Raw genomic sequence first — 9,693 nt, forward strand, 5'->3', positions numbered from 1 at the left:
AAATTGGAAAAACTGTCCTACGTCGGCACTACATATAACACAACACGACACGATATGACACATCACAACGTAACAAACAACACAACACAGTATATTAACTTAGTATAAAAAAGAAGAATAAGTGTATGCTTATCTACCTAAGCGATATAACCTCTGAGTCCTCAATAGTCCTCAGGGTCTGTCTCGGGGCCTCCTCCTAGTAGGACATGCCAAAACACTTCACCTGGGACACGTCCAGGAGGCATCCTAATACCTGAACCACCTCAACTATCTCCTATCAGTGTGGAGGAGCTCTACTGAAATGGCTGAATCCTCATCCTATTCCTAAGGGAGAGCCCAGCCAGTCCTTGAATGAAACTCATGTCCTCTACTTGTATCTGTAACCTCGAACTTTTGGTCACTATACAGACCCTGTTAAGCTGCATGGGTCCCCTCCCCTGTGGGCCCACCAACCACATGAGGAGCTGTCGGGGTTTGGTGCTTTGAGCTCCTGGCAATAAGATTCTCGGCTAGCTTGTGGTACACAGAAAGTCATGTGCTGTGATAATAATGCCTGTTCTGGTCAGAGCCTTAGCTCCTGGTCAAATAAAAATAAGAATCAGTTATAAGACTATAAGGCTACTAATATAATGAAACTACTGTAGCTACAAACCGGTTATGCATTTCACTTTACATGCACACATGTGGTTTACTTATATAGTGCATCGAACTTACCTGTTGACAAAAGTGTAGTAATTTTAATCCCAGGAGAATGAGATCAGCATGAATGGTCACCTTCATAGTATTTATTAGGACTGGCACATTTGTGTTAAGAAAAGAAGGAAACAAACTTTTAATGAATGTATTCACTGAGTATCAACTGCATTTACTCCTGGCATCAGCTATCTCCTCAAACTCAATATCCCATGACCACTTGTGATTGGATTTTGCTGCCCCGTCAAAACACAATATGTTATACAGACTCGTTTCAAGTCATTAATCCGACTCCATCTCTGCTCTCAGAGAAGGATCCTGCATATTATAGCGTGAGCTATGAAAATGAAGTTTTTTTCAGTATTAAACATGACTGTAATCATCTTGTTTTTACATCAGTGGACAGCGTGCAATCAACAAAAAAAGCTCATTCACTTTCAGCTGGACTCATCCGTGCTCACACACCGTGGTGACGAGCATTTCTGAGCTCATCCATGTGTGTTGTGGCTGATCAGTTTGTCTTTGATGCATTTACACCTGTATATTTTTAGCCACATGTCTGCGCGTGCATTGAGGAAACATTTTTTTGCCAGCAGGTCTTAACAGCAACCGAGTTCTTCTAACATTTAAATCTAATGACATGTCATTTACCACAAAACCTGCTGTGTTCCTCTGCAGTTCCTCGGTGCTGTGCTCTGACCTCCCTCTGCTTTAATCAAACAGCTTCCCTCCTTCTCCTCTGTGTGCCCTCGCATCACCTCACTCACCCTTTTTTCTTGTCTCCCATCTCTCACTCCACCGCCCTTTCTCTCCTCCCCTCTCTGCACGCTCATCCCCGTTGTTTGTCAGCCCGGCTTGCGGCTGACGTTATTATGTTGGCATAGTTTATGCCAGGCCAAACACCAGCTGGGTTTACTCCTTTGCAGCTGCCCTCCTCCCCTCTCATCTTTCCTCTCTCTCTTTCAGAGCAGTCCCATTTGTTTCTCCACATCCCTTCTCGCTGCTCCACCTCAGTGTTTGTACCTCTCCCACCCTCCTCTTGCATCCAACCCCCCCTCACTTTCACCTTCGCTGTCTCTTCAGCGGCCCTTCTCTTCCATTATCTTACGCTCCATTTCTCGCCGCTTGACTTCATCTCCACCAGTTTTTCTCCTCGTTCCTCCCAGTCTGCCGACTTCCTCCCTGTCCTCATCTTCCATGACTGTTATAACACCTTTTTTCTCCTCCTGCTTCCTCTCCCCCCTTTCTGTTCTTCTTTTCCCCGTCCATGTGTCACTCACTCACAGCACATACATATAGAACGTATGAAATAGTGTGTTTGTGTGGATTTTTGACATCTGCTGCATTATATCCACACACTGGTCAATGCATATTTACAACATATGGCCATTTTTAATAGCGATATTAGTGTATCACACCAGCTACTAATATAAAAGGTGTTACATTAGTGTTGTTTATAGTGTCAGCCGTGCTGGCAGATTTCTGCAAAACTGTTTATACTGTCTTTTTAGGCCCAGAGGTGTTCGATGGAGCCTGGTCTACAAACCAGAAAAGCAAAGAGATATCATTGATCCAGGTGCCCAGAATTAAGACTGAAAGACAAACAGTTAGACTCAATCTGATTTAGAGCCTCATGCACAAGGTTTGTCACAGTAATTTGGAACGTTTTTGATAACAACAGAATGGATTAAGTTGTCCACCAATGGACAACAGGGCTTGGTTTCTGTTTGGCACTTGCATTCAGCCTACAAATCGTAAGTAAAGTTAGGACCCTTTGCAGACTGATCAAGTTCTTCTGCAACAAACAGAGAAAATGGGGTAAAAACACCCAAAAGCCATTGTTTATCTTCTCACGGCTTCCTCTCCACCCTCCTCAGCATCTCCTCCTCTCACAGAGCACTTTAAAAATCTTTTGAAAAGTCATTTTTTTCTCCATTTGGCTTGCCTGCTGTACCTGCATCCCTTTGCTCCTTGCCCTCCCTCACTCTCTTTCTGCTCTGACAGTGTGATCCATGGAGGCATTATCTTTCCATTATCTGTCCATCCCATAATCATTTCCCCCACCTCACCCAACGTCTCTGGGGAATATTAATCAGCTCACGGACAAGTCTAATCTCTGCACTGGGCCTATAACGGGAGCTGCAGTCCATCAGACACAAACCACACACACACACACACACCGGCTTCTAATTAGTCGATCACTTCCTCTCTCCCTCGGTATACTGTGTTCCCATGAATCACATAATAAAAAGTTTAGCTCGTACAGAAATGCTGTTTCATAGAAACTGTGGTACACGAGAGTGTGCAGTTTGTCGGGTACCTCCCACCTTTAACATAAAATGTTCCTCCCAAAGAGCCATGCATCACATTATCACGGTGTGTGTGCTGGAAGTCAGGCAGATGTGCACTCATGGGTAAAATATAAAACAAACAAAAAGTGTGACCTTTGAGAAAAATGAGACCCCATTATCTTCTAAACGGCTCTCATCTCGGGCTTTTAAGAGTATCAAGTGTTTACTAAGAAGGACGTGACTATTAACTACTCAGAGTCAGCTTATAAAAACACTGCTTAGGTTAGAGTTCACATGAGGACGCTAAGTTTCACTCAAGTAGACCGCTGGCAGCTAGGCACATTAGATTATTCAGATTTTACGGCTAAAACAAAAACACCATGGTAACAAATATTACAGTTTCAGGCTCATGTCTTGGTTCAGTCTGCTTTGACAAAAAGGTTTTATTTGTTTGGCATGAACTTTTAAAAAGTGTGATGTGTTGTCGGTTTCTTAAAGTCCAGTGTTTTGCTAAAGGTCAGAAATTTGGACGTATTTAAAATGTTTTTATTTTTGTTCACCTAAATAACAAGAATTACTGTAAAGCAACTATATATTAGACTATATTTAAACAATTAACTATATCTAACTCTTTTATTAGGAAATTGAAAATCACCTACACTGCTTCAATAATGTTGAGGTCCGGGCTCTGGGGAGGCCGGTCCATGTGTTTTTCTACCCAGGTATGCTTTTACTGCATTGAGAGTTTTTTTTTTAGATCATTGGCTTTCTGAAAAATGAAAGTGTTGTCAATCAGATGCTTTCTAGATGGTGGATCCAAATCTGATGGTACTTTTTAAATTTGCATACTTCAGCCTTTTCTCCCTTTTTCTTTGCCTTAAGAATGGCTTCTTGACAGCCACCTTTACACTGAGACCATTTCTGATGTGGCTTTGGTGAACCTTAAATGAACCATGGAGGGCCAGATGCATCTCTTGGATCTTTTCTGGATTTATTTGTTATTTTTAAAAGAGCTTCAGATGCTGTTCATCTGCTGTTGATAGTTTTTCACGCTTGCCACATCTTCTTTCGTCCTCCATTCATCCAGTTTCCTCAAATATATTAAAGACACTGCACATCATGCTGAGATATGCCAAGTTTGTGCCTGACAACTCATCACCTAATTGGTACAAGCACACTGTTATGCCTGTCAAACTGTAACATTTTTCAGAGATTAAAAAGAAATCAGAACAAATAATGTGTTTTTGTATCAGGCTGCTAGTAACAGCAGATCTGCTCGTCAGTCACTACAGTTTAAAATAAATTATTTGCTAAGTTATCTGTTGGTTGGTTCATCCAGTGTTAAGTCAGTCAGGTTAGTGTTGCTCTGAAAATATTCAGACAGAAGGACTGAACGCTATAAATGAGTGAAAAAGCAGCCGATGTCCAACAAAAACTTCGAAGGACCTTCAGAAAGCCTCCAGAATTATTGCACAGGACCACAGAAAGTTATTTCTGTATCTGAGGGTGTGGTGCATATATTACAGAATGCATTTTTATGATGTTTTACAGATTGTAAAGACCACTGTGATTTGGGGTTGTAGTTATAAATGTGTTTTTGAAGCAATCCCACATCAGTTCAAGAGATGTTTGATCTCTATATTGTTCCAGGAACATCAAAATGTTTTTTATTGCTGTTTATTGCACTTCTTTTTTATTGCAGTTTTTATTGGCCAGGAATTGAACTCCATTAAGCATCTGTTGGATGAAGCAGTAAAACTTTGAATAGCATTAGCCATGCTATAAAATTTTCTCATTATTGGTCCACTCATATGAAAAGAATTAGAAGTTAGGGAGGACAGATTTGGAAAGTGGGAAAGGGATAACCTTCCAAGGGGAAGCTTGGTTTGTTTAGCTGGTTCTGGACAGTTTCAAAGTAAAGGAGGAGATGTCAGGGACCGACAGAGCGTGTGCTAATCAGATCAACCTGACTGTGGTTCAGGTGTGGCTGTGTCATTGTTGTTTCTGCCAGATCGTTTCATGGTACTGTGAATGCTGAATGAGGCAGAACAGTTTAGATCCATGTGCACGTGGTCCACGCAGCTACTAACTAACACAACTGAATCAAGATACACATTTTGGGCTTTTGTGATATTCTTTTCCCTATTTCTTTAATCAGACTTATTCTGTTTTGTAGATACTGATATGCACACAATAAATTCATCGTGATATAATGCCAATTTCATCCCATAAATCCTGTAGCAAATTATTGGATCTGATTTTAATCCAAATGGCAGAAAGAGAAAAGGGCAAAAGATGAAAGAATAGTATTTTTCCCCCCAACAGACCTCTTTTCTTCCAAAATGATCTTGATTATGAATGGCTGCCCTGAGGAGAATGAGAAGAGGAGGAGGGAAAGGCAGGGATGAAAGGAGGAGAAGCGAGGAAGATCAGAGGCTGAGGAATGTTCGCCATGGGGGTGCATGAGTGCTGAACACATGAAACTGTGCATGTCCACATGCATGTGCTCGCACATATACACATTTAAAACAGACACAGAAGGAGTTTAGGGTTTTTGTGTCTCTGTGGAAATATTTAAATGCACCGATACAGAGACATGGACTCAGTCCCAGAGACAAACAATCCACATGACGACACAGAACACGTTAAGATATCATATCCAGAGGCATCTTAAAACCCCCAAATACTTTCCTTCAAACAGGCTCAGAGAGTTGGAGGATGGGTTAGGGCGGGGAGTGGCGTGAGGTGGGATGTTGTGGAAAGATAAGGGATGAGGGGTTACGTGAAGAAGTATTTGTGTGTGTGTATAACCAATAAATCCCAAGAGGGACTGCAGCAGACACAGCTGTTTCACACCCATCCAGATGTCATTGGAGAGACAGAGCAGGAGACATGCACAGACCCATTACTGTACACATCAAAGGCAGTACACTAACACGCATGCATACACAAGCACGCACTGGCGTACACGCTGCAGATGGTGTAGGACTCATTGAGAGCATCGTAAAAAGCTTTGAACTGAGTAAACGAGCTCTTCTTCCTCACTTTTGTGGTTTTGTGGGTTTTTTTGGAGAAAGCAGCCAGGAGTACAAATGTGCCCGTGTAATCATGGAATCTGAAAATCTTTCCATCCATGTTTTCTTCCCTTCTTTATAAAGGTTATTGTATTTTGTAATATACAATTACCTTTAAAAAAAAACAAAACAAGGCAAGGCGCCCCATGCTACCCAAGCCTACCTCTGAACAGGAGTGAGAGATACATAACTTTAGCCATACCATCGAGGTTCCTCGACACCACGTGTTGAGCTACACTTACTAAGAAGCACCTTATAGCTTGGTGCAATGACATCAATAGATGGCAGCTACTATCAAAGCTGTAGATCCAGAGACTACACAGTGGCAACAATAACGAGCAATTTGGATATAATGAAGATGAGCCGCTCCAAGAACGCCTCGGGCAGCTGAAGACAGACAACGATGAGGAAGAGGAAGAGGAAGAGGAAAAGAAACTTTCATGCCCCTGCTTGAATAAGCAAGTGCCATCGACATGAAAAAGGAAGTGGCTAACATCAAGAAATCCTACCAGTGGCTAGAAAAGGCGGGCTTAAAGAACAGCAGGAGTCAACCACACCTGACAGGACTATCCAAAATATATTAGCAAGCTGGGATGGGATACATTAAGTGGCTGAGATAGTATACAGGAACATCTGTGCCTCATTTGGAGTAAGTTATGGGTATTGATCTCCCAGTTACATTTGTAGAGTAATTATAGGCTAATTATAACCAATAATATTCAGTCAGTGCATTTAATTTCACCTCCTTTATTAGACTGTGGGACAGTCAGACACGAACACACTGAGTTATCATGAAATGTCCACACTTTAAAGTTTCAGAGCCAGTCAGAGTAATTTGTAACTGTAACATGCAGCCCACTGAGCAGCAAAATAAGTATAATTACCTCAACACAGCTTTCCTTTTTCCGCTCTATTAAACCATAATATTAACAACTCTGTACAGCATTAGTCTTGTTTTATTCGCACCCAAAGGCTCCATTTTGTTATATCTTGTTATATTTTTTAATAATCTTTATAGCTCTCTATCACCTTTTCTTTTGATAATGTTTCTGATTGTGGGGCGGTGCTCAACTGACCCACTTTATTGTGGAAAACAAGTCAAATAGTCACTTTAATGTGAGGATCCACAGAGCCTGAAGCAGAAAGCAGGGGTTTACTGGAAGGCCTACGTTAAACCTGCTTCATAGTTTATCCCTCAGGTGTTGTTGTTGCAGTTGTTTATTTGTATGGAGCACGATCACGGATGAGATTTAGAGTTCAGGAGAACGTGTTTCCCTTCAAGTTTGAGCATGTACGCTCTATGGATAAGTTATTAGACAACATTTCAGTTACGCGCTAACAAAGAACTCTAGTAGTAATCTAAGTGCTCATAGCATGCTATATCTTGTCTCTACTATGTTTTTCAGTATATTTAAATAAATTAAAAATAAGTCTAATGTTCTTGCCACAAAAGCCATTCTGCTTGGGGCTGAACGGCACAAGGTATGTTTACCTCCTCTTTTACAGAAGCTGTTGTGCTTTATGATTGCATTGGCACAGATAGCTGGTGTAATAGCTCTGTTTCCACTATCATCTTCTATAACAGCAGTCAGATTGCCATTTATTTTAAGGCGCTGTTATCTTTCATCCAATAGAAAACACAATGATACGTACACATGCAAAAGTGAATCAAAATGTCATCACAGTTATTATTTTTCAAGTGTTGGAAAGAGCGCTTTTATGAGGATTGCCTATCTCCATGTGTCAACACAGTTTCATAAGATGACTGCACAGTCTGAAACGCAGGTTTAAAAGCCCAGAGTGGAATTTGTCAAGATTAAGCAGGAACAAAGCCAATATGGTAAATGGCCTGTATTTGTATAGCTCTTTAGGACCCCAAAGCGCTTTACACATTCAGTCATCCACCCATTCACACACTGGTGATGGCAAGCTACAGTTGTAGCCACAGCTGCCCTGGGGCGCACTGACAGAGGCGAGGCTGCCGGACACTGGCGCCACTGGGCCCTCTGACCACCACCAGTAGGCAACGGGTGAAGTGTCTTGCCCAAGGACACAATGACCGAGACGGTCCAAGCCGGGGCTCGAACCTGCAACCTTCCGATTAAATCCCAACTCTTGAGCCACGATCGCCACGATGCAAGGAAAGAAGTGAGCATTTAAGTCTGTTTATTATGATAAGATTTTATAATATGTGCTCACATCCAGAGCTGGAAGAAAAAGGCAGTGAGTTGTATGTTGCTTTACTTGACAGCTGGAAACTTTTGACTTCAGGCTAACTCATCAGACGTCCAAGTGACTTCATGTAACCCATTGTGTTTGAAAAGAAAACCAGTTGTGAGAACTGAAACAGGATATGTATTTAGTGCACTAGAAAAGGGTTTTAATAAACTGTACTTTGAAAGGATTTGACCGTATTAGTCTCATTAGACCAGCCACCCATTTTCTTCTGCTTATCCACTTCAGTTTTGTGGGGCTGCTGGAGTGTATGCCAGCTGCCACAGGGTGAGACGCAGAGTGTACCCTCTGCACATGGCACCAGTTGCAGGGCTGACACAGAGACACAGACAACCTCTGATATTCACATTCACATCTATTGCCACTTTAGAATCGCCAGGTAACCTAACTTGCATGTTTTTGACCTGTAGGAGGAATATAGGACATTGTTGAATCGTACAACAGGGACAAACTCCACATAGCTGGCTGGTAACAATGCTAAAAACTTCACTATTGTATCTCATATCATAAAGCCAATGAAATACAAATCCAGTTAGGCAGCTCTTCCCATTTGTGAACCTATGCCATGAGAAGAAGTGTTATCAGTCTGCCATCCTCGCCACATTGACTTTACCTATACACAGGACCCAGACAGCAGTGCTTGGCCTATATGTGGCCCACATCTGCAGATGTCTTGACTGACATAATTGATTTAGGGTGAGCCTGGCTGCTTCAACTCAATCTCAGCGTCACGCCCTTTCTCTGTCCCTGTGGGAGTCCTGGCCTACTCTTGGCTGATAACTGGTTGACATTGGAGGGTTGTCAGCTGATGCTCACCTGGACCTTTAGGCTATAAAAGCTGACCCAAATGAACACCTCACTCTGTCTTCCACTCCACCTGAGATCAACCTTCTTTACTGTTTGTGGGTTTTTTGTAATAGTTGGGGGGGAGGAGGTTTGATAAAATATATTTTATTTCAATAAATCTCAAGTGTGGAGTCACTCGTCACATCCCCAACATCTTATAGCCCATAATGTCATGTTTTGTGAGAGCTTGACTGTTTGGCCTGTGGTAGGGTGCATCATTATAACCAAACTTTGCATCAGCAAAATGAGAACAGTGTTCAAAATCTGAGTACACCTCTAAATCTGGTCCTTTACCTGACATGCAGCTTTGTATCGTAAATTAATCTTTCTTGTCTTTGAGTGATTTTTAAAAGGAATCACTGAACAGCATCAAACTAAAGTTTCAACATTATCTTCTTGGCCGATGCACAGTCCACGGCTGCCTTTCTTTAGCCCAGTGAAACCTTGTTTTCTTCCATTTAGAAGTTAATACTGGTTAACTTTTAGCTTTCCTCTATGGCTCATAAATTCCGCTCCATCCAGCCTATTTCTTACAGCTCTATAACAAATACAGA

Source organism: Aulonocara sp. 'chitande type north' Nkhata Bay, linkage group LG6 (assembly GCF_057382095.1).
Source record: "Aulonocara sp. 'chitande type north' Nkhata Bay isolate Kocher_YH1m ecotype deep benthic linkage group LG6, A_spYH_male_GT1.1, whole genome shotgun sequence".
NCBI lineage: Eukaryota > Metazoa > Chordata > Actinopteri > Cichliformes > Cichlidae > Aulonocara > Aulonocara sp. 'chitande type north' Nkhata Bay.